Source organism: Elgaria multicarinata, chromosome 3 (assembly GCF_023053635.1).
Source record: "Elgaria multicarinata webbii isolate HBS135686 ecotype San Diego chromosome 3, rElgMul1.1.pri, whole genome shotgun sequence".
NCBI classification, from domain to species: domain Eukaryota; kingdom Metazoa; phylum Chordata; class Lepidosauria; order Squamata; family Anguidae; genus Elgaria; species Elgaria multicarinata.
In genome coordinates, this window is record NC_086173.1 from 22834779 (window position 1) to 22859840 (window position 25062).

Consider the following 25062-nt stretch of genomic DNA (forward strand, 5'->3'; position numbering starts at 1 on the left):
CACATTGAAATGGGAAGCACATTTCATTCTTATACCCCAAATGGTTTCTTTTTAGAGTGTGTATGAATAGAAATTGGCTATCGTTGGAGGAATCCACCTTTGGCTTTCAGCCTGTCATGTTCTAAGCATGCCTCCTAAACATGCAGAGTGGTGGTGGGGAGCCCCCTCTGAGTCTCTGCAGTCACACTGGATGTAGAGGCACAATGGAAATGCCAAACTCTTTTCAGAGGCTGTTTGGAAAGAAGAAGTGATGTCATTCAGCACTGCAGCAGGCAGAGATGCAGTGGGCAACCGGCTCTGCGGATTGGACTCACAGGAGCCTTTAACATATTGAGTGGACATACTGATTTATGAATGAAACTGCTTCTCACTGCCAGTAGTGGTTCTCTTGTGGCACAAGTTTGCGTGTGCCTGGGCATCAAATTGAGTGATGAATGACTGTTAGGGGGGGCTGGCGTCAAGGGGAGGTATGCTTGGGCATCTACCGAGGGCCCATAATCAAAAGGGGCTCACTGACTGGAGCCCCCTGGACTCGCTACTGCTCCTCACCCTTGCAGCCTGCTTGTTCACCTGCCTTTGGCTCTGGCCCAGACAACAGGTGTGAAGGAAGAGCAGCAAGTGCCATGGCCTACTGGCTCTCTACTTGTCAAGCAAGCAAGTGGTAGCAGTGATGAGGGAGAAGATGCAGAGCAATAGCAGCAGGTGACAGTAATGGTGAGAAGGTAAGACTCATGGAGGGAGGGGGCCATGGAGGATGTCTTACCTAAGCGCCCTCCAAACCTGGAGCTGGCACACTGCTCGGCTTTTTCAGCCTTCCAATCACCCACGAACCCAGATAAACCCATTCATCAGAAGCTTGTCTTTTTCGTTCCTTTTGAGGCCATTTTTAGCTTGAAAGTTTGAGCAAAATTGCTGACTTGGGGGCAGTTGAGATCTTGCGGGACTTGGAGCTGAGAGGCCCAGTTAAAATTCCAGCTCACGCACTTGGTGCACCTGGACTTCTTTACCCTTCCTCTAGGATCAATGTAGGGTTGCCACCTCTTCAGCTGACCCATGTTGCTGTGCCTTTTACAGCAGCTTGATGCCCAGACATTAGCAGCTGATGATATTTCTCTTTGGGCTGTAAAAAGCTTCGCCTGTTTGGTTTCTGGACATCACCGCTGCTCTTAAAGGCACAAAAACAGGCCAGGCTGGGGCAACCTGTTGACATTCCATCACTTGCTTAAGGTAGCAAGAATTTCAATAGCAGACAGGGAAAGGGGAGATATGACTCTTCTTGGAAGGAAAGAAAGAAGGGTGTGGGGGGGTCACAGCTGTGGTACCTCCGCTGCTGCATATGAGCTGCCAAAGGTTGAGGCGTGATCTCTGCTTTCTAGCTTGGCAACTTGAAGTATTTAATAATTAGGAGTGGGGAAGGTGATGCTTTGAGTTAGATGCAAAAGCAGAGATGGACCATGTAGTGAATGGTGGGCGTATACTACTCTCTAGAGGGCAGGTGTCTGTGTGCGTGGTTTGTAAAAACAACCACCAACAACAACTTATTTTTAAGATTCAGAACTAGAGATTAATTTGTAAAGGAGTATTTGGGGCTGAAGTCTTTTAGAAACCATACCCTTCAACTTAGAAATTTCCTATAGTGCAATTCTATACATGTCTACTCAGAAGCAGGCCTCATGGAGTTCAGTAGGATTTACTCCCAGGTAAATGCATATAGGATTGCAGCCTTAATCCCAGAGTTAGGGGTGTGGTTGTCATTGGTGAGACAAAAGTCCTCTGCACATTCTCAGCGGACTCCTGTTAACTCCCCATATTACCCTGCTAAAGTAGGGGCACTGAAAATAGTTTCCAGGGCCAATTACTTAATGACCAAGTATGAGCTGTGAGCCAGGAACTTCCTGGTTCAAATTTCAAACGCTTTGGGTATCCTCACATAAAGCTACGATTTTCTCAGCCTCAGCAGCACCTTTCACCCTGCAATATTGGGGGGAAGTTAATAATATTGGCCTGCATAACTCAGCTGCTTATAAAGATTATGGAGCGATTTCTCAAATTGGCTTCCTGGGGCAGCATATGCACAAACGAAGGGTTTTCTTAAATGGTGCATAAGTGGATTTTTTCTGTTGTTGTTCTACAACTAACCCATTTATTCCAGGTCTGTACCGCTATATTTTGGGGGAGGTGAATGTACTCTGTGCATGCTCAGAGGCCCTCCTTACTTCCCATGCCACCCGGGCTGCGTCAGAATGCTGCAGAGAGGTTCCGGAGTCGATCTCCCGGTTCAGATTAATTCCTGGCTAAGGGGGCTGCCAGGGGGGACGGGGTCGGGACCAGTGCATCACTCAGGCGATTCCAGGGCAGGAGATGGAGGGGGGTACCTCTCCGGTGGGCCGTGCTGCCGGCTGGATTAACCCAGTCGAGGAGTGCGTGAATTGCAGATGGGAATTCCTGGCCCTGCCCTGCTTTCTGCGGCCCATCGTCGGCTTTCGGGCCGGCCGGAGGCCCTGGTCCTTCGGTCGGTCTGGTGGGAGGGCGGGTGGCTCGTTCTCTCTCGCTCCTCCCCGGCCTGGGAAGGAGGAGGGCGCTCTCCTCCCGCGCTCGCTGCTGGGATGCGCCGGCAGGCCGCTCAGCCGGTGTGGGCAGCGCGGTGAAGCTGCACGGGGTAAGAGGCACTCTCTGATCCGGATTAAGGGGGGGGGGGGGCAGCGGCGCGAGATCGGGGCGCTTCGCGGGCGGGGTATGGGGTGGACTTCTCAAAGCTGGGAGCTGTGAAAAAATATACATGCCATCTCCCAGCCCTGCTGGGTGTTTTGCTGCACTGCCTTCTCGGACCATAGAAAGCGCAGCCTTTGGGCTTTTTACTCCGGAGCAGTCCTCCCCCAACCTACGCGGCCCTTTCTACGTCTTCTACCCCTACCCGCTGCTTTACTTGAACTGTGAGTAAAGTTCGTAAGCAAGGATGCAGGAGGAGATGCCGTGTTGGGGCGGGGGGCGGTCATGTAAGAATCATCCATCAGGCACTAACCGACCTGCAGCAATGAGATTGAATGGGTGCGTTGTAATGGTGGTGGTCACCCTTTTCTAGCAACACCTTGCCCTGCTTTCATAGATAAAGTAAAAGAAGGTGAGCTTACATATGTCAGAGGCAGCCATAGAAGAGAATCCAGCCCAGGGGTCCCGGTGATTTACTCTACCCACTAGGTAACACCCCTTTCTTCTGAGCTGGGAAGAGATTCCTGGGTTGTTAGTTCACTGCTGGAATCAGCTATTCCTAGCTCTCCTCTGAGGACTTCTAAGCTTTTGATCTACTCTTAACCCTACTCTCTTCCCCAGAACTGGGGGTAATGGAGGGGGGGAATTTCAGGGTTCTGCCCTCATCAAAAAAAACCTCTCTCTATATATATATGTATGGCAGAGAGGGGGCAATTGAAATAGGGAGTGTTGTAACAAACACATCTCTCTGTTGGGGTTTGTATCCATCTTGCCAAGAATTGAAACTTGCTACTCTCAGCAGGCAGGCTGATCATTGCATTATTTCCCCAGGAACACATTCCCCCCCTTTGCCAGCTGCTTTGATAGAGTTTGAAGGCAGGGATCTCGGCAGAGATCCCTAGCAGCAGCCTCCCCGCCCCGAGACTCCAGTTAGAGCATTTGGGACTGAGATTTATGTGTGAATATCGCTGCCTGTTACTCAGTTATAATGCCCCATGTGCCCATCCTCCAGGGCAAACAGGTGCTTTTGCACTGGATCTAGTGGCTGTCCTGCCATCATTCATTTCAAACGTTTGCATCCCGCCTTTCGTCCCAGGGTGGTGAACAGCAAATACATCATAAAACACGAAAGCTCCTCTTTTCCCCCTTCCTGCCTTCTGTTCAGTGGCCAGAGCTGTGCTGAGCATCTACGGGGCAGCCTTATAGTGTATGCGCTATCCATATATATGTACATGCGCAGATTCTAGAACACAATCTCCAGATTCCTTGATGAGTTGCAAAACACCAGCAGTCCACTTACCTAGCAGAACAACCAGGGCTTATTGTGTATCTCCATCCTCTTTCTCCCCTCCCACTGTGCTCTCACACATAGGACTTCGAAAGACTCCATAGCCCTCCCTTGCCCTTCTCAGCCCTCTTACATTTCTCCCTTCATTGCCCTCCCTTGCCTATCTCCCTTCCACTCTCCAAACTGATGAATATACCTGGTATTGGGTGTTTTGCACCCTACTGGCTTTAGCGGATGCCTCCTGCCTTGCAGATCCTACAGCTCTCCTGCCACCCTCTTATACCTGCCCCCAGAGATGTTATACATGCCCTGTTCCTCTTCTGATCCTTTCAGCTGGCAGCTGGCTTCCCTGCCGCTATTCTTCATTGATGCTCATCTCTCTCTCCTCCCCACCCCCAGTTTTCTGGCTGCTTTTCATCCTGGCATCTGAAAGCCTTTGCAACTGTTTGGTCTCATAATGTTCTGGCCAGGCAGCAGAGGAGGAAGCGGGAAAAGGAAAAAGACAAAACTGTCCAAGGCCGGGGTTAGAGACTTAGCAGGGAGCTTGGCTTCTGGCCCCGCATCCAGCTTGAACTCTTAGTTCTCTCGTAGAAATATGTATGTAGAGTAGAATCTAGGAGTTTCACACCCTACCGTATCATCCTGATGCTAGAATGATTGCTGTCCCAGAGATGGAACAGGGGATCTGTCCCCCAGCCCTGCCCAGCCCTCCTGTCTGTAGTTGCCACATTTGGGGAACAGAACCTAGGGATCCTGGCTTTCCCCTCCCACATCTCCCATCAGTGCAAAATGTATTTTCTAAGCTGGGAGTGGCAGGCAGGAGCCCTTCCCACTCTCATGATCTAGCCTAGTAATTGCCAAATTGTGGACTGCATTGAGCAGGGGGTTGGACTCGATGGCCTTGTAGGCCCCTTCCAACTCTGCTATTCCATGATTCTATGATATATTTAAAGGCTCCTTTGAGCCTACAGAGGAGGCTGCCCACTGCATCTCTGCATGATCTGTTGCTCTGGCTTTGCCAGTCAGCCTTCAGTGGGAGAACACTTATTATTATTATTATTATTATTATTATTATTATTTATTACATTTATAAACTGGCTTTTTTCCTCCAAGGAACCCAAGGCAGTGTACATAATCCTCCATTTTATCCTCACAACAACAGCCCTGTGAGGTAGGTTGGGCTGAGAATCTGTGACTGGCCCAAAGTCACCCAGTGGGTTTCCATGGGCGATTGGGGACTAGAACCCGGATCGCCCAACTCCCAGTCCAACATTTTAACCACTACACCACACTGGCTCTCTGCATCAGATGAGATCAGATCATTCTCTCACTCTTGATGCAGAGATGCAGCAGAAATTCCTGCCTCCAAAGGAGGTTTTATGTTGTATCTCTGTGTGAGTCACTGCTGAATCTATCTCTCACCCAGGAGGCAAGCTTGGAACAGTGATTAACACAGAAACTCAAAGGGTGAGGATGGGCGATTCCCACTGTGAAAGTGAGATTAGAGTGGATACAAACCGTTTCAAGTCAAAGGCTGACTTTTTTTAAAAAAAAATGTGCTTTATTGTTCAGACGTTTGTAATTCCGTGCATCTCCTAAATCTGACAATAAAACGCAGGACTCCTGGTTTTTATCCTGTCTTGCCTTTGCTTTTGTATATGTATGTGTACACACACACACACACACACACACACACACATACAGATGCAGTAAATATACAAAAAGTTTTAGAGCACAACTCTGCTCTTCTCCTAGAAATGGAATTTGGGTCTCTCAATTCATTTCCCCAATACATGTCACCCACAAGGTCCTACTCCTCTTCCAAGTTGAGAATGCTGATTCCTATTCTGTGTAGTTGTTTTTTCTTTTCCTTTAAAAAAACCCACACCCTACCCTAGACAGCATTCCTCTTAATTCCCAGGTTTTACTTCCAGGCGGTTACGCAGAAGATACAAACCTTTAAGGGGGCGTTGGGGGGGATGTGAAAGACGTTCAGTATTCAGGCAGGACGGATTGTGGACTGGTGTGAGAATACTCGCTGTCGAAAAAGCAGACCATGCTGTGCTGACATGGAAAGTGTTTTTTTAAAATAAATCTGGGAATCCAGGCTTCGTGTGTGTGTGGAGGGAAGAATGGGGCACATGCACCTCACTGTGTGTTTGTGCGTGCGCATGCACACACTGGGAAAGGAGGCACAATTCCTGGGATTGGCTAGTGTGAGGTGTGCTTTTGAGGCTTAGTTCTCACTGAGGTTGTAAGCCTGTGTCAGGGCTCTATTGCTTCAGACTGCAGGTGAGGGTGCACCTGACTGAATAATGCAAACTACAATTCATTCCCTGCAGGAATGAAAACTAGCATGCCAGGGCAAACAGTGCTAATCTAGCCTTCTTCCTGACTTTCTAGTTTACTGTTTTCAGGAAATATATTTTTGTGCGTGGGAGCATTCAGTCTCATGAGCCCTCCCCCCACCCACCCTGGTCATCTGAGAGAGGCCCTACCTCAGTGTGATAGAGCACTTGCTTTGCATGCAGAAGGCCCCAGGTTCAATCTCTGGCTTCTCCAGATAGGGCGGGGAAAAGAACCCTGCCTGAAACCCTGGAGAACCATTGCTGCCAGTCAGAGTTGACAACGCTGGGCTAGATGGACCAATGGCCTATCTCAGTATAAGGCAACTTCCTATGTACAGCTACGTCACAGGATTACCACCACAAGTGCCTCTTTCTGTCTCCTGCCTAGGAGGGTAAAAACGAAGAGAGAGGGGAAAACGTCCTCATCTCTGTCCTGGTTTGCCAGGGTCAGATGCTAAGACCAGGGTGGCTATTTATGGCTTGGGTATTATTTTGAGCTGTTATCTGCTGAACGCGGGGTTTCTGCTTGTTGGATGTCATGACAAGATGTAGTTACATCCCCACCCGGTGGGTGCCAGCTCTGTGCTCTAGAATAGATCCTGCCAGCCGCCTGCAGCCAAGCGCGGCCGGCCGGAGACAATCGCTGCCCTCCCTGCCTGGGTTTGCTTATTTGTTGTCATAACGGGGGAGGAGAATGCTGGACGGACAGCTCTCCTAGGATAATCCTGCAGTTTGGGGAGCCCAAAGGCATCTGATAATGAGACATGCTTCCTGGCCTGGAAAATCTTCTTTCACCACAAGGAGCCTTTGGGCATGCAGCTGCTTCTGGGGAGGAGCTCTCTGGGCATGGATCTGTATGTGTGTAGCAAGAGGACAGACTGGCTTGCACAGCAGAGTATCAAAGAGAAGTGGGCAGAGGAGTCCCTAGGGACTGTCTTCCGGCTCTTGCTGTGCTCCCTGCTGAATTTGTTGTGGCGTTGGGCTCAGAGTTGCCAGGCTTTGAAAGAGAGAGAAATGATGCCCCTTTCCATTAGGGAACTTCATTTGGCGTTAAAGTCCTAACTTCAGGAAAACCTCTCTCTCTCTCTCTCCTGACTCCCCTGAAAGCAGCAATTGAATGAAATTAGTGCTGTCCGCTGCACACGTGTTCCTGGCTTTACAGACCTTTTCGAGGGGCTGGCAGGTTGCAGGGAGCTGCTACAGTTGACAGCCCTTTGTGCAGCAGTACAAACCTGGCTTGAACAGAAACGTTTTGGGGCAGGAAACCTATGGATGGAAGGTAGGGGACCTGGGTATCTTCTGATTGGTGATGTGGTGGGTTTCCTCCTCATGGAACAATGATATGAAAGGGCTGGAGGGGGCTCTAAATACCCTGGAAGGAGAGTTGGGGAGCAGGAATGTTTTGGAAACTCCAAATCTGTTCGGTATTCCCAAGAGCACAATTGCTCTAGTAGCATATCAGGACTTCTGGGCTCTGTTTATTAGTTCTAGGAAGGGAGGAGTGGTATGTATGCGAACAGTGGAGCCAATATTGCTGGGTTTCTGCTCCTAGCTCTGGAAGAGGGTTGGGGTCCGTTTGTTATAGTGGCTGGGCATCACGTTGCCAGTTCAGGCCACGGCTCGTCGTGTCATGCGAACCTGGCGAGGGTGGATTGTTGGTGTGCTTAACAAATCATCCGCAATGCTAAAACAGCCCATGAGTTTTGTATAGTTTGTTAACCATGCAACAATCCACACTTGCTGGATTCAGACGTCATGATAAGCCATGGCAAATGCCCAGCACAGCTCGAATATTCAAAATGGCCACCTGACCACACCACTAAGCCCTGGGTGTTAATTAACCCATGGTAGGGTGACCATACGAAAAGGAGGACAGGGCTCCTGTATCTTTAACAGTTGCATAGAAAAGGGAATTTCAGCAGGCATCATTTGTATATATGGAGAACCTGGTGAAATTCCCTCTTCATCACAACAGTTAAAAATGCAGGAGCTATACTAGAGTGACCAGATTTAAAAGCGGGCAGAGCACCTGCAGCTTTAACTGTGGTGATGAAGAGGAAATTTCACCAGGTTCTCCATATATACAAATGATGCCTGCTGAAATTTCCTTTTCTATGCAACTGTTAAAGATACAGGAGCCCTGTCCTCCTTTTCATATGGTCACGCTAACCCATAGTGGATTAGTGTGCTGTACAAACAGGCTTGGTGTTTCTATGTGTATTGGGAGTAGGGACATGTAAGGCGAAGGAGCCAGAATTACTGAGTCCTGTTCCTTCTCAATGTTGCTTACTGTGAACCAATAGCCAGGTGCACTCACAATCAGGATGTCCCAAAGATGTCCCCCATCTTTTCCTCCTGTCCTTTCACTGCAGGCTTAATGTAAGTGAATAAGGGCACAAGGAGGTGGAAGTTGCCCCAAATCAGTTGGCATGCAGGTTTATACCCATGTTATCTGTATGTGGTGTTTCAGAGGAGTGTAGGCCAGTGGTTATAGCCTAACTGGGATAGCTAACCGCCCTGGATTCCATTCCCAGCTTGAGAAAAGTAGATAAATGTTGGAGTTTCTTGTGTATAGCATTGGTTTATTGGGAGGGTAAGGGCAGGATTCTAGTCTCAGTGTCAAGATTCCTGAATTTTCTCCCTAGCACTAGCAATGACAGTGTTGTTGCTAATAATAATAATAATAATAATAATAATAATAATAATAATAAATTTATTTATTACCCACCTCTCCTCCTGGATCGAGGCGAGGAACAACACTAAATAAAATATAATACATAGAATTAGTTAAAAGAGCATATAAAACCAATACAATATTAACAATTACAGCATCTTAAAATTCTTAGGTTTAAAATTCATTTGGGTAGGCCTGCCGGATTATTATCGTTGTTGTTGTTGTTGTTGTTGTTGTTGTTATTATTATTATTATCATCATCATCATCATCTACTGCCTTTCTGAAGCCAACCAAGGTGGTTTACAAAATGTCCAGAAAATAATAAATAATAATTAAATAAAAGCATAGTAAAACATTAAAAGCAACCTTAAGAACCTTAACAACAATTTACAAGGCCAAATGGAAAAGAAGTGGCTTGACCCCCTTCTTGAATGTAGAGAGAGAGGGGACGAGTTGCAACTCCAGAGGAAATGTGTTCCAGAGTTTGGAAGGAACACAGGAGAAAGGCCTTTCCTATGTGCCTGACAAGTGGGTCTTTGCAAGAAGGGGTGTCTTAAAACAAAACAAAAAACCCCTCACCTTAGAGTGTATCTTTGCAATCTGGGAGAAGAGTAAACGCTATACCGGAGATGGGAAGCTGTGGTCCTCCAGGGGTTGTTGGACTCTCAACTCCCATCAGCCACAGCCTTTGTGGCCAATCCTTCTTGAATTGATAGAAGTTGTAGTAGTGCAATAACATCAGGAAGAGCCCCCCCGCCCCCAGTTTCCCCATCGCTTCCCTATAAAAACGTTTACAGTGGGACAATTCTGCCTCCCTGGAGGGGATGACACCTGCCTCTCCCCAAAAAAGGAGTCATAGCTGCAATAATGGAATTTAAAAGCAGATCAGGTTGTTTGGATGATGGTTGAAGCTTTTGGAATACTCACCCACTCATTCTTCCTTCTCAGATTGACTCTCCTGAAACACTAGTTACTGAGTTGGGGAATACAGAGTGTTTGCATATTAGTTGTTGTTTGTGCTGCTGTGTAAGCATTAACTAGTGCTTACACAGAGTGGGGGAGGTATGTTTGGTAGAACAAGTGAGGAGGGAATGGCAGTACAGCAGCCTTTGCCAACCTGGTGCCCTCCAGATGTTTTGGATTTCAGTTCACCTCAGTTCTAGCTAGCATGGCCAATGGTCAGGGATGCTGGGAGTTGTTGTCCAAAACATCTGGAGAACACCACTTGGGGAAGACTGCAGTTGAGACTCCAGCATTCTATCCCTTGTTTTGTGAGCGGTGCCTGCCCCCCCCCCCCGCCCCATGCCTTATTGCTCCATGCAGCTGCAGCATGGTGGAGATGTACGATTTGCCAAGCAGTGAAATAGGGAAGACCCTGGAATGCACATAGTGCAGATGTTTTGGCTTACAACTCCCCATCAGCCCTAGCGAGTGCCGCCAACAGTGAGGGATCCTGGAAGTTGTAGCCCAAAACATCTGGTGGGCCAGGGATGGCCCACCCCTAGCCTAGAGATTGCAGCAGGGGAGACCCTGAAGGAAGGGCTCCTCTGGGCTAAGTCAAATGCAGACTTGCTTCTGGGGCAAAGGAGATTGCACAGAGTTCCAGCTCTCTGCCCTTCCTGGCCCAAGGTACTGCTGTCATGGGCAGTCTGCCAGGTCATCTCAGTTGGGAAAGTTTCGCCATTGAGCCCCGCTGATGTGCAAGTATTCTGAAGCCTTGTCTTACCAGAGGGAGATGCTGGAAAGACTAGGCTAGAGGGAATGGCTATTTTCTTGGTTTTTGTTTTTCTGCGGCTTGCACACTGGCTGCTGTTTGATAGATACAATGGCCTATTACAGCCAGCTGGAGAATATTTAGGTGGGGGAGGAATCCTTAAGAATCCTTTAGTCTAACTTGAAAGCAAGCCAAAGATGAGCTCTTCTGCAATTTGATTTCAGCAGTCAGCCTTGTAACATACAAAGTAATAATAGAATGCCTCTGAGCATGGGCAGGATGTATTTTCCTCCACAGTAAGGCAACCAGTGATGCACAGCCCTGGGCTTAAGCACCAAGCCGTTGGCAGCTGCTGCTCAGAAAATATGGGATTCCAACGCATCAATGTAGGGGAGAAATTGATTCCTGGGCCTGCCAGGCTACAACCACTAGCCCCCTCTCCTTTGAAACATCACATACAGATAACATGGGTATAACCCTGCATGCCAGTTGGTTTGGAGTATCTTCGAGCAGCGGCTGCCCATGGCTCCCCGATGCCCTTGGCTCATGTTGATTCTTGGGGAACCACTTGGATTGCAGTCGGTCTCCCAGGTCAGAAGATGTGGCTTCCAGACAGCAGCCATACCCCTCCCTTTTGAGACTTCAACCACAGAGCAACTCCCTGCCACAGTGAGATTGTTTAGTCTTTTAAAGCTATCTCTGACAGCAGCTTGCTCAGCCTCATCTTCAAAAATTCCCCCAAAGGAGGTTCCTGAAGTATCCAATTGCCCAATTGTTCCCGTTAGATAACAGAGATGGAATTTGGATGGAAACTGATGGATCATGCTGTCCAACCTTTTGCCCCATGGCAGGATATCTTCTTCTTAAAGCATCTCCAACAGATGGCCTGTTCAGTCTTCCTTTGCGCACCAACAAGGGACAGCATCCCAGTCTTATACTGTTCTATTTAGAAAACAACTCCTCCTCCTCCTCCTCTTTACCCTAAATCTTCCTGCCTTGTAATTTTGAAATCCAGCAAGGAAATGTGTAGTGATGGGAATTCTAAAGAATTACTACACTGAAGGAGCATGTTTGGTAACCGGGGAAGGTACGCACAAATTGGGGTGGATTTAACAGAAAAACAACTTAGGACGTATCTACACTACAGATTTAAACTAGTTCAATAGTCATTTACTCCCTCCAGGGAACTCTTGGAATTGTTATTCTGTGGGGGAAGTGGTGGTGGTGGGCGGATGGCGATCTCTAACAGAAAATCCTGATTGCTCTCATCAAGTTACAAATTCATGAGATTCTCTGGGGGAAGCTGTGATCATTACAGGCCGTCAAGCGGGTCCTAAAGATTCCCGTGTTTAACTTGGCTTATAACTGAGTTAGGATCCTACTGGGGCTCTTGTGTATATTGTACAGCCTGGATTTAACTGTTAGCTTTGATTTTATCTCTGTTTTTATTCTTATTGGTTTTTCATTAATTTTTTATTGTAAAATTTCAACAATACAAAAAAAATAAGAGGGGCAAAAAATTTAGCTACCTAAATGGGATTATATCAATTTCAATGCATACATCTAAAATGTGTTTGTGTGTGCATGTGTGGACAGATTTCTGAGAATTACTAGTGAAAATCCCACGTTGCCATGGGGGCTAGTAGTCTGAGAATGATTGGATAAAAATATGTTTACCTGTTTCCTTTGCAACTTGAACAACTTTATACTTTTAAATAAATGTACTACAAATAAACTGACAAAAGTGGGGGAGGGGAGATGTTCTTTTTGAAAAGATTGTTGAGCATTTGAAGATTGAGGGTGAAAACACATGATGTAAGATTGTCCTCTCTGTTTCCCCTCTGGTGTCAGTTCAGCTATTTCTCTTCCTCCTATTCTATTACCAGCTGACTTTTCTTCAGCCCTTTTCCTAGGGTGACCACATGAAAAGGAGGACAGGGCTCCTGTGTCTTTAACAGTTGTATTGAAAAGGGAATTTCAGCAGGTGTCATTTGTATATATGGAGAACCTGGTGAAATTCCCTCTTCATCACCACAGTTAAAGCTGCAGGAGCTATACTAGAGTGACCAGATTTAAAAGAGGGCAGGGCTCCTGCAGCTTTAATTGGTGTGATGAAGAGGAAATTTCACTAGGTTCTCCATATATACAAATGACACCTGCTGAAGTTCCTTTTTCAATACAACTGTTAAAGATACAGGAGCCCTGTCCTCCTTTCCATATGGTCACCCTACTTTTCCCAACATTCTGTGCCTCTCCTTTCATTGGCCCAGGACTCTTAAGAGCTCACAGGAAGAAGCATTATGACACCGTCCAGGCACACACACACACACAGTGTCACTTGTTACATTGCATTCACAGCGTGGGGCATCTGCATTAACCTCCCCTTTTCCTCATCCTTCTCCCTCCCAGAGCTTCCTAAAACCTGAGCTTTGAATGTTTTCAAGCTTCAGAATTTTGTGCACATCTACACTACTCAAGCTTTAATAACAAAAATGAGCAAAATCCGTCTGGTAGATCTCCAGTAATAAGGCTCAAACTACCATATTCTTACATAAGATACATAAACTTCAACAACATTTGCAGGTAGCATTTATACAGCCACCTGTTCAAATGTGGAAAGCGTTGTAAAGTCTTCAATCCATTGCATTGTAAGGAGGCAAGCATTTATCCTTCCAGTGTTGTAATATTAGTCTTTGAGCACAGACTCAAGGGTACAGAGAAGCCATTTGCACTGACTGTGCGTTGACTGCCAAGAAGCAGTTAGATAATTTAAAAGGACATGTACATCAGTAAATATTAAGTGTTCCAATACAATGTTTATCTGTACAACTATTGGGCATTGCCAAAACATATGGTTAAAGGAAGCATTAGCTGCGTTACACCTCCTGCAATTAGCCTACTTAGACAAATCCTTATTAAAGAGATAGTGTAGCATTCATTAGACATAGAATAAGAGTTTTTTTAGCTCAATAAAGTGTAACCCAAGTTTTATTCTTGTTCTTATTCTTATTGTTTTATTACTTGTGGTTTTATGTTTTGTGTTGTATGCCATTTTGGGAGGGTTTGCCCTAAAAGTTGGCTTATATATAATTAGTTTAATCTAGGGTATAGATTTATACTGTAAAGATTTAGTACATGAGAAGAGAACAGAGCAATTGGGTATGCTTAAGCTTTGGTTGCAAACCATTTCCCCATATTCCTTTTTCTGAGAGGATTCCAGAGAAGGCCTTTATTATGCCATCTTCTCTCTTCATTTACAGAATTTTGCAGGGGGTCCAAAAATCGTCTTCATCTTGTAACCCTCTTGTAACATCCTACTGGTTCTTCGCACTCCTTCTTCCTTGGTTATTTTCCCCCCTCACTAGAAAAAAAAATCCATTAGCTGCACAATGTCTTTTGACTGGTGGCACTAAGGATGTACAAGAACCCCATTTCTATTTGTTTAAGACCCGAACGTGCTCTGCTCACATGCCCAAAGGTGAAGGTGAGGGCATTTTGTGAGCAAAGCTCTCATATTCCAAGCTTGCGATGCTCGTTCACAAAATGCATGTTTTAGAAAAATGGGCATTTTAAAAATGAACATTTTGTAAGAGGATGTGCACCTAAGTGCATACTTTCTCCATACGATTGGGGAATAAAGAAGTTCACGATCAGGAATGAGGCACAGCAAACTTCGAGGTGGAACATGGACAATGTTGATACGCTCGAGTCTTGATGATTCTCCCATCCCTAGTTTATAGCAATGCAACTGGAGGAGTTCTTGAAAAATGGAAGGATCATGTTCTTGGGTCATTAATCCCACCCACCCAACTCTACCCTCCCAGGAGAAAGGTTAAAATCCTAATGGCACAGCTTCCTCTTCCTAACCACAGGAAAATTTGCTCAAGTTCAACTCTACACTGGCTTCTAAGATTTCACTTGCTCAGTGCTCGTATTCCCATTAGGAACATTTTGACAAAGTACCACATGACATTCTGATTAACAAACTAGCTAAAAGTGGGCTAGATGGAACAACTGTTAGGTGGATTCACAGTTGGCTACAGAATCGGACTCAAAGAGTACTTATCAATGGAACCTTCTCAAATTGGGGAGAGGCAACGAGTGGGGTACCGCAGGGCTCAGTCCTGGGCCCAGTGCTCTTCAACATTTTTATTAATGATTTGGACGAGGAGGTGCAGGGAACGCTGATCAAATTTGCAGATGACACAAAATTGGGTGGGATAGCTAATACCCTGGAAGACAGAAACAAACTTCAAAGTGATCTTGATAGGCTGGAGTGCCGGGCTGAAAACAACAGGATGAAATTTAATAGGGATAAATGCCAAGTTCTACATTTAGGAAATAGAAACCAAATGCACAATTACAAGATGGGGGATACTTGGCTCAGCAATACTACAAATGAGAAGGATCTTGGAATTGTTGTAGATCGCAAGCTGAATGTGAGCCAACGGTGCGATATGGCTGCAAGAAAGGCCAATGCTATTTTGGGCTGCATTAATAGAAGTATAGCTTCCAAATCATGGGAGGTACTGGTTCCTCTCTATTCGGCCCTGGTTAGGCCTCATCTAGAGTATTGCGTCCAGTTCTGGGCTCCACACTTCAAGAAGGATGCAGACATGCTGGAGCGTGTTCAGAGGAGGGCAACCAGGATGATCAGGGGTCTGGAAACAAAGCCCTATGAAGAGAGACTGAAAGAACTGGGCATGTTTAGCCTGGAGAAGAGAAGATTGAGGGGAGACATGATAGCACTCTTCAAATCCTTAAAAGGTTGTCACACAGAGGAGGGCCAGGATCTCTTCTCGATCCTCCCTGAGTGCAGGACACGGAATAACGGGCTCAAGTTAAAGGAAGCCAGATTCCAGCTGGACATCAGGAAAAACTTCCTGACTGTTAGAGCAGTACGACAATGGAATCAGTTACCTAGGGAGGTTGTGGGCTCTCCCACACTAAAGGCCTTCAAGAGGCAGCTGGACAAGCATCTGTCGGGGATGCTTTAGGGTGGATTCCTGCATTGAGCAGGGGGTTGGACTCGATGGCCTTGTAGGCCCCTTCCAACTCTGCTATTCTATGATTCTATGAACATAGGACACTACTTTATGCTATTTGTCCATTTAAGTTCACATTGTCTATGCTGACTGGTGATGGCTCTCCAGGGTTTCAAGCAGGACTTTTTCCAGCCCTACCTGGAGATGCTGGGGATTGAACCTGGGTCCTTTTGCACTCAAAGCTAGTCTTCTGCTGTTGAGCTGCAGTCCCTGCTCTTGATGTTGTCACCCCTACCCCTGTCTTTACAGCCTGGAAGGAACAAAACTGGTAGGCTAAATTCTGTGCCTGATAACCAGGCCGATGTGAGAGAATTCTGAGTAAATCCAGGGGAGTGGCATCTGCTAGCAGAACAAAGTGACCCTCCTGCAACCCCTGTGCCCCCAAATCACCTGCAGAGCAGATTTCAGGAGAGGAGAGGAAGAGGGGAAGATAGGATGACCATATGGAAAGGAGGACAAGGCTCCTGTATCTTTAACATTTGTATCAAAAAGGGAATTTCAGCAGGTGTCATTGGTATACAGGCAGCCCCTGGTGAAATTCCCTCTTCATCACCACAGTTAAAGCTGCAGGAGCCCTGCCTTGCATGACCAGATATAAAAGAGGACAAGGCTCCTGCAGCTTTAACTGTGGTGATGAAGAGGGAATTTCACCAGGGGCTGCCTGCATATGACATACCAATGACCATGTACATTGATGGTGCTATATAAATAAATAAATAATAATAATAATAACCTGCTGAAATTCCCTTTTCTGTACAACTGTTAAAGATGCAGGAGCCCTGTCCTCCTTTCCATATGGTCAACCTAGGAAAGGGAAAGTCCTGTTGCACAGGTAGATGTCTGCATGTGGAACACTTAGTAACCCACAACTTGTTACCCCCTTCTCTGGATCCCCAGCGGTTCCTCTTTTGTAGAACACAATCACGTACACAAAAGCTGCTGTAAAAGCACGCTCTAAGCTCTGGTAACTGCCACCCCTTCAAACTCTTTCCGCCATGTTCGTTGCAGCAAAAGCCAGAGTCTTGTGTCACCTTAAAGGCTAACAAATGGCATAAGCTTTGGTGGACCACCAGATAACGGAATGATGGATTGCAGTCCACAAAAGCTGGTGCCATAATAAATGTGTTTGTCTTTAAGACAACTCAAGGCGTTCTCGTTTTCCCTTCAAATGAGTACTCTTATCGCCCCAGAGGTGATCAGGTGTGAAGGCAAGTGAGGATGCCTTGCTTACATTACATCCTGGAAGGGCTTCTAGCCGACTCCTGTAACACCTTCAGCCTGGTAATGCAGCAGAGATGGTAAATGGCTGTCCAGTCAGAAACCGTTCCACATTCATGTTATCAATGTTATTCAGCTACAGATCAGAATGAAGACATCTTTAGGAAAGGCAGAGAAATAAGGCAAAGCCATTTTATAACCAAGTCCTGCATTCTTGCTCTTGCTACACCACTAGAATGATGGTTACCTTACTACAGGGAGACTTAAACTTGTATAGCTGGTGTCCTCCGATGCAATGTGATGCAGTTTTGCTTGGAAGCACGTCCCACTGTGTTCAGTGGGCCTCACTCCCTACCAAGTTAGTGCATTTAGGATTGTAGCTTAAGGGCGCAATCCCATGTATGTTTAGACAGAAGAAAGCCCTACAACTCCCAGCATGCCCCAGCCACCATGCTGGACCTTTTTCTGTTTATACATGCATAGGATTGCCCCCTAGCTGTGGGGACTGTCATGAGGAGTGCCTGCACTTCAAATTTTATTATTGCACCGTTGCATTTAAGCTAATAGCTGTGTTTGGATATCACACTAAACTGTGATTTAGCAAGACGTGAATGAATCAGTCTTTTAAGAAAAAACAAGAAGTTTCTCATTCCTGTGGCTTTGACCATATGCGTTAAAGCATGTGGGCAACGTTGGGCTGAAATCTCAGACGGTAAAGCGGGGACTGAATAAGATTTTCAGTGACTGGCAGTGGCTTTTCAGAACTTCTTTCCTATCCCAAGACTAGCAAAACAAATGCAGAATTGTGCAAAAGGGGTCATAATGCAAATTTGCACAACATATGCAAGTCACAGAGCTCAGCTTCTCTTAGTGAGGAATTAGCATTGCCTGGGCACAGAATTATAGCGTGTGTGTGTGTGTGTGTGTGTGTGGAGTATATATCATTCTTCATCTGCCCAAGCACTGCCTTGCTACAGTGGTGTAGCAAAATCAAGTACACACAGCCTTCATAGTACTTCAGCGAGCTCATCTTCTGCCATCTAGGATGCTCCACACTCTGTACTTCTCGTCAGTTTTGTTTTGTACTTTTGCTCCTCCTTGCATTTGTTCCTGTTGAAGAATTTTTTTATATAAACACAACTACTAGGTAGTAATTGTAGTAGTACTTTCTCGGGTGCTCTGCCTAGATGGATTCTTTTTTAGGCATCTGTTGTGTGCCTGGCCAGGCTCCTTCACATGAACTGAGGCCAGATCTTGCAGGCGCCAGAAAGACACCGAGCCAGCGTATGGTCTTTGGCTTGGATGCTCTGTGGAGGTAGGAGACATTGGAGTAAGACTGTGGCATACAGATGGTGGGTTCTATACAGCACTTTTCACACATTTCATTGAAGGTGTGGAATGTGCTCGCATATATCATCTCCGGACCTCTGCACATTCGGTTTGTGTATAGATCCTACATAGGTGCAGCTTTGCCACATCATTGGGTACTCTTCAATGCATAGCCCCTATATGGATATGCTAAGCGAAAGTCGGGGGAGAAGACCTGTGCGATCCTCCTTCTCCCTGCGCCATGCATTCAGTGTAACATGCAAAAAAGTGCTTGCAAATCTTCAGCATGATGTGATGGGAAGGGAAGAGTCAGTGGTGTAGCTGGGGCTGGTCTCTTGTGGCCAGATGAATTACCTGGGAGCAGTTAATGCGTAGGAAGCGAAGGAGGCGTGGTCCTTATTAATGCCTGGATGGGAGAGCCCCATCTAGGCTGCTCCTAGTTTTCCTAAGGAGAGCATCTATAGCAGAGATGGGCAACCTGTAATGGGTTCTCATTACAGGTTGCCCATCCTGGTTTCTTTTTTCTTTTTTTTTTGCCGGCGGGAAATAAATAAGAGCCCCCGCCTTGCTCAGCCTTCTTAGCTTGGCTTGAAAAGGCACTTCTTATTGGACGGTGGCCTCCCATCCTGGTTTCAAAGCCCATCTGAATGCCATCTAGCAGCCTGCTGCACGAGAAGGGAGAAGGAGAGGGAGAAAAGGGGTGGGAGAAGGAGAAAAGGGGTGACCCACCCACTTTTGGCTTTGGCTCTGCCCACTACTGACATGCAGCCCCCGACAGATTACCTGTGAGGGAATGTGGCCCTCAAGAATGGAAAGGTTGCCCATCCCTGATCTACAGGCCATTTCCAAACCTGGACAGTCTGCAAATGATCAAGGAAGGAAAATGAGGCAGGAGACTTATTCCTGGAGGAAATTGGGCTGTTCCTCCCACAGGGTGATCCTTGGTGCTTGATATAGGCTCACAAGTGTGGTGTGATGTGCTATAATGGGTATGGTGATGGAAGTCAATGGAGTCCCTTCAAGAGGAACCCATTACAGGGCTTCTCTCCCCTTTCCACCCCTATACCCCCAGTTAGTGGTATGGGGAGGGCAAAGAGCGGGCCAGTAATTCCCAGCAACTCACTATTTGGAAGGGACTCTTGCTAAGAGTTGGCCTACTTCAACCTTCGCCTACTTCAACCTTCGCCAACTTGGTGCCCTCCAAATGTGTTGGACTACAACTTCCATCAGCCCCAGCTAGTATGGCCAATGATCAGGCATGGTAGGAGCTCTACCACCTGGGGGGCTCCAGGTTGGGGGAAGGCTGGCCTACTTGAATTAAAACGTGGGGCTCTCTCCAAATCCTAATGAACGTTTACTGACGAAGGGGTGCCAGGCTATTTGGAGGGCCCGTGTCTTGGGGAAACGGAATTCTGTTTTTGTGTGGTTGGACAGCAAGGCGAGCAGGTTGTTTTAGTTTTTATTTATTTTTAACCTTTACGTACGACTGAATATAATAGAATCTCTCAACGGTTCACAACATTAAAATACAATATTAAAAACACAATATTAAAACACAGCATAAAACACTTCCAACTTCAGTAATGGAGCAGTAAAATGACATGGCATAATTACAGCTCAGGGAAAGCCTGTGTGAAAAGATATGTTTTCAGGAGGCTTGAAAGGATGTTATATTTCCCGCCTCCTGAACCGCACGAGGGAGGGTTTCCTACAGGGCGGGTGCCACTACAGAGAAGGCCCGCCATCAAGGTTCTTCGTGATCTCCTCTGCTTGTCTTAAAGGTTACCTGGGTATGTGTAATGTTAGGTTTGAAGGAAATTTGTTGGGCTGGGGCGGGATAGAATGGGATCATGGGAGTTTTGTTTTGGGAGAAAGGGATAAAAATATTTGATAGGACAATTACTTGGACATTTGGTGGATTTTTACAGTAAAACGTTTAAAGCTATATTTGAATATTTGTCTGTGTACCCCATCCAACCCCACCCACCCAAGTATGCAAAGAAGAAGGTAGGGGATTATTCCTTGTATCCTAGAAAGCAGGAAGTCTGCCGATAAACAATGGTTTCAGAGGGTCAAAAAACGGCAAAGGTGTAAGATATTCACAGCAGCTAAGGAGTTTGAGGGAAGCCATTATGACATCACCACCTTGTAATGTCATGCAGCACAATTGGTGCCTGTCAGCCTTTCCAGACCTCAAATAAGGGACAACCCCAAGAGGAAAAGTATGTCTGGATGGAGCAGGACAATTGGGGAGAATGGGCACTCCTGACGGCCTTTTCCCCAGCCTAACAGGTGAGAGGATTGTGTGTGTTTTAAATAAGATAGTCAGTGCCGTGATACGGCTTTTAAGGGGCAGTACTATCACCTGGATGACCATTTGCCAAGCGTTGTGGTTTGTTTTTCTATTAGAATGGCAGTGATCAGATAATACTAAAGAAGAGCAATTCATGACAAAGTAAAGGAGGCTTCAAGATTGGAAGCTAATGAGCATTAATTTCTGCAGCACTAAAAACAACAACCCATTTGTCACCAAAAATTATCCCATTGCTGCCCTTTTCCTCTCACTCAAACATAGCTAGTCAATTTTGCCTTTAGTGTCAAATCGCCACATCTCCTGTGTAGATTTGAGGTGTCCAACAACCAACTGGCCAGATACTGTCAGCTGACAAGCCAAGGGACTGCCTGTTTCTTGGTCACCCACAAAATGGCGGCGGTGTGAATAGTAGGCTGTGTGTGGAAGGTGGGCACATTGAGGACCAATGTCAAAGTTGGAAGGTAGATTTCATGGCCTGCTGTAACAGAGTCCCCACACTTGACTTTTCTCCGTAGCAATGCATAGCCGCCATTTGCTTACACAGGAGAAAGTAAATGGGGTGCCCATGGGAGGGGTATAACCCTGGCCCTGGTGACCCCACAGTCATGGAGAATCAAGCCCGCTCTGATCTGCACAGTCCTGTCCTGTTCTCTTTCTCAGTTGTGCTAGAGCAGGCTTTATATGCAGTTCAGCTTTGTATCATGATGTTGTCCGATCACAAAGGGGGTAATGAGGGGTCCTTGCTTCACAGTGGTTCAAAAGTCAGGGTCCACCCTCATTTTGATTTCGATGCAGGCAGCCTCTGCCCTATGACTATGACATTAGAGCAGCCTCCCCCAAACTGGTGCCCCCCAGATCTTCTGGACTACAATTCCCAGCATTCCAGACCATTAGCCCTGCTGGCTGGGCCTGATGGGAATTGAAATCCAACAATGTCTGGAGGGAAGCAGGTTGGGGAAGTCTTCATTATAATGTAATGTAATAAATAATAATTATTATCATAGTCAGTCAGGCCTTATCAAGACAACGGACACATACCCCTTTCTTCTCATCCATGTGGGAACAAATGATGTCGCCAAGCAGAGCTACGAAGAAATCATTTCAGACTTTGAAGTTCTGGGAAGGAAACTGAAGAACTTTGGGGCCCAGGTAGTTTTCTCATCCATCCTCCCGGTTCTTGGAAGAGGATTAGAAAGGGAAAGAAAAATACTCTGGATGAACGACTGGCTTTGAAGGTGGTGCCGTCGTGAGAGTTTTGGATTCTGGGACCACGGGCTACGCTACTTGGAACATGGACTGCTGGCAAGGGATGGGTTGCACCTCACAAGGGCTGGAAAGAATGAGTTCGGCCACAGCATGAAGAACTTGATTAGGAGGGCTTTAAACTGAATCTTATGGGGGTGGGAGACGTAAATTTTGAGGCAACAATGGATGAAGGCCAATGCACCACAGTACAGAGAACAGCTCCAACAGTGTCCCAAAATAGTGTCTGCAACAAGGTAGGAACAAAGCCAGACTATAAAACACATGGTCTTCGATGTCTATATACTAATGCCCAGAGCATGGGAAACAAACAGAATGAACTTGAACTCTTATTACATGAAGGCAAATACGACTTGATAGGTATAATGATAGGTATAACTGAAACTTGGTGGGATGACTCCCATGACTGGAATATAGCAATTGAAGGATATAACTTGTTCAAAAAGAACAGAAGAAATAGAAAGGGAGGTGGAGTTGCACTATATGTTAAAAATACCTATCCCTGCACAGAAATACAGGCGGATGAGATTGCGAGCCCCGTAGAGAGCGTCTGGATTAAAATAAATGGGGCTAGGAATAAAAAGAATATGATAATCGGAGTCTACTACCGACCACCCAATCAAGGAGAAGACAAGGATGAAACTTTTGAGAAACAAATTACCAGTGTTTCAAGGAAGTGTGATGTAGTACTGATGGGGGACTTCAATTACCCTGATATCTAATGGTTGGGAGACCATTACTGCCAAAAGCGGCCCTTCCAAGAAATTCCTGACATGTATGGGTGATAACTTTCTCCTACAGAAAGTGGTGGAAGGAACTAGAGGATCGGCAATCCTTGACTTGTTATTGACCAATAGGGATGACTTAGTGGATAAAGTGGCAGTTACGGGAACTCTGGGGGAAAGTGACCACGTCATACTTGAATTCTTGATTATGAAGGAGACAAAAGTCGAGCGTAGCCATACACGTACTCTGGATTTTAGGAAAGCTGATTTTAATAAACTCAGAACTATAATAAGTAAGGTCCCGTGGAAAATGAGCCTTATGAGAAAAGGAGTGCAGGATTGGTGGGAGTATCTAAAAAATGAAATTTTAAAGGCACAGTTACAAACAATTCCAACAAGGAGAAAAGATAGAAGACAACAGAGGAAACCAATGTGGCTCCACAAAAAGCTTATTGATGAACTGAAAACAAAAAGGGATACATATAGGAAGTGGAAGGAAGGCCAGGCTACAAAAGAAGAGTACAGACAAGTGGCGTAGAAGTGCCGAAATGGCGTCAGGAAGGCTAAAGCTGTGAATGAGCTGAGATTAGCGAGGGATGCTAAAAGCAATAAAAAGGCTTTCTTCAGATACGTGAGTAGTAAAAGACAGAGGAAAGAAATGGTGGTTCAACTGCTTAATGAGGATGGCAAATTGATAACAGATGACAAAGAAAAGGCTGAAGTGCTCAATTCCTACTTTGCCTCGGTCTTCTCCCAAAAGCGGGTCTATGACCCCCCTGGAAAAAGTGAAGCAGAAGTTGAGGGGGCAGGATTGCAGTTTGAGATTGATAAACAAATGGTCAAAGAACACCTAATTTCCTTGAATGAGTTCAAATCTCCAGGGCCCGATGAACTGCACCCAAGAGTAATGAAGGAGCTAGCGGAAGAACTCTCAGAACCTTTGTCTATTATCTTTGCAAAATCATGGAAGACGGGTGAGGTGCCGGATGACTGGAGGAGGGCTAACGTTGTCCCTATCTTCAAAAAGGGCAAAAAGGAGGAACCTGGGAACTACAGAGCAGTCAGTCTGACATCCATCCCTGGGAAAATTCTGGAGCAGATTATAAAGAAGTCAATCTGTAAACACCTTGAAATCAATGCAGTGATTACTAGAAGCCAACATGGATTTGTCAGGAACAAATCCTGTCAGACTAATTTGATCTCATTTTTTGATAGGATAACCTCCCTTGTGGACTGTGGGAATGCTGTGGACGTCATATATCTTGACTTCAGCAAAGCTTTTGACAAAGTACCACATGACATTCTGATTAACAAACTAGCTAAAAGTGGGCTAGATGGAACAACTATTAGGTGGATCCACAGTTGGCTACAGAATCGGACTCAAAGAGTATTTATCAATGGAACCTTCTCAAACTGGGGAGAGGCAACGAGTGGGGTGCCGCAGGGCTCAGTCCTGGGCCCAGTGCTCTTCAACATTTTTATTAATGATTTGGACGAGGAGGTGCAGGGAACGCTGATCAAATTTGCAGATGACACCAAATTGGGTGGGATAGCTAATACCCTGGAAGACAGAAACAAACTTCAAAGTGATCTTGATAGGCTGGAGTGCTGGGCTGAAAACAACAGAATGAAATTTAATAGGGATAAATGCCAAGTTCTACATTTAGGGAATAGAAACCAAATGCACAGTTACAAGATGGGGGATACTTGGCTCAGCAATACTACAAACGAGAAGGATCTTGGAATTGTTGTAGATCACAAGCTGAATATGAGCCAACAGTGCGATATGGCTGCAAGAAAGGCAAATGCTATTTTGGGCTGCATTAATAGAAGTATAGCTTCCAAATCACGTGAGGTACTGGTTCCTCTCTATTCGGCCCTGGTTAGGCCTCATCTAGAGTATTGCGTCCAGTTCTGGGCTCCACAATTCAAGAAGGACGCAGACAAGCTGGAGCGTGTTCAGAAGAGGGCAACCAGGATGATCAGAGGTCTAGAAACAAAGCCCTATGAAGAGAGACTGAAAGAACTGGGCATGTTTAGCCTGGAGAAGAGAAGATTGAGGGGAGACATGATAGCACTCTTCAAATACTTAAAAGGTTGTCACACAGAGGAGGGCCAGGATCTCTTCTCAATCCTCCCAGAGTGCAGGACACGGAATAACGGACTCAAGTTAAAGGAAGCCAGATTCCGGCTGGACATCAGGAAAAACTTCCTGACTGTTAGAGCAGTGCGACAATGGAATCAGCTACCTAGGGAGGTTGTGGGCTCTCCCACACTAGAGGCATTCAAGAGGCAGCTGGACAACCATCTGTCAGGGATGCTTTAGGGTGGATTCCTGCATTGAGCAGGGGGTTGGACTCAATGGCCTTGTAGGCCCCTTCCAACTCTGCTATTCTATGATTCTATGATTCTATGATTGTTCTGTGCGTGGGGT

The 25062-nt window shown here is 46.1% G+C and overlaps 1 protein-coding gene across 4 annotated transcripts in view; it reads left to right on the plus strand.

The window, feature by feature from the left end:
* Positions 1–25062, plus strand: part of ZNF385A (zinc finger protein 385A) — a 170697-nt gene that overhangs the window by 78685 nt on the left and 66950 nt on the right. The window contains exon 1 of one of the 4 annotated variants that reach the window (XM_063119604.1): positions 7540–7624. The exons of the other annotated variants lie outside the window; for them this stretch is intronic. The gene's annotated coding sequence lies outside the window, so the exon portion shown is untranslated. Of the gene's footprint in view, positions 1–7539; positions 7625–25062 lie in introns of those variants that run through there. 4 annotated transcript variants of the gene reach the window in all.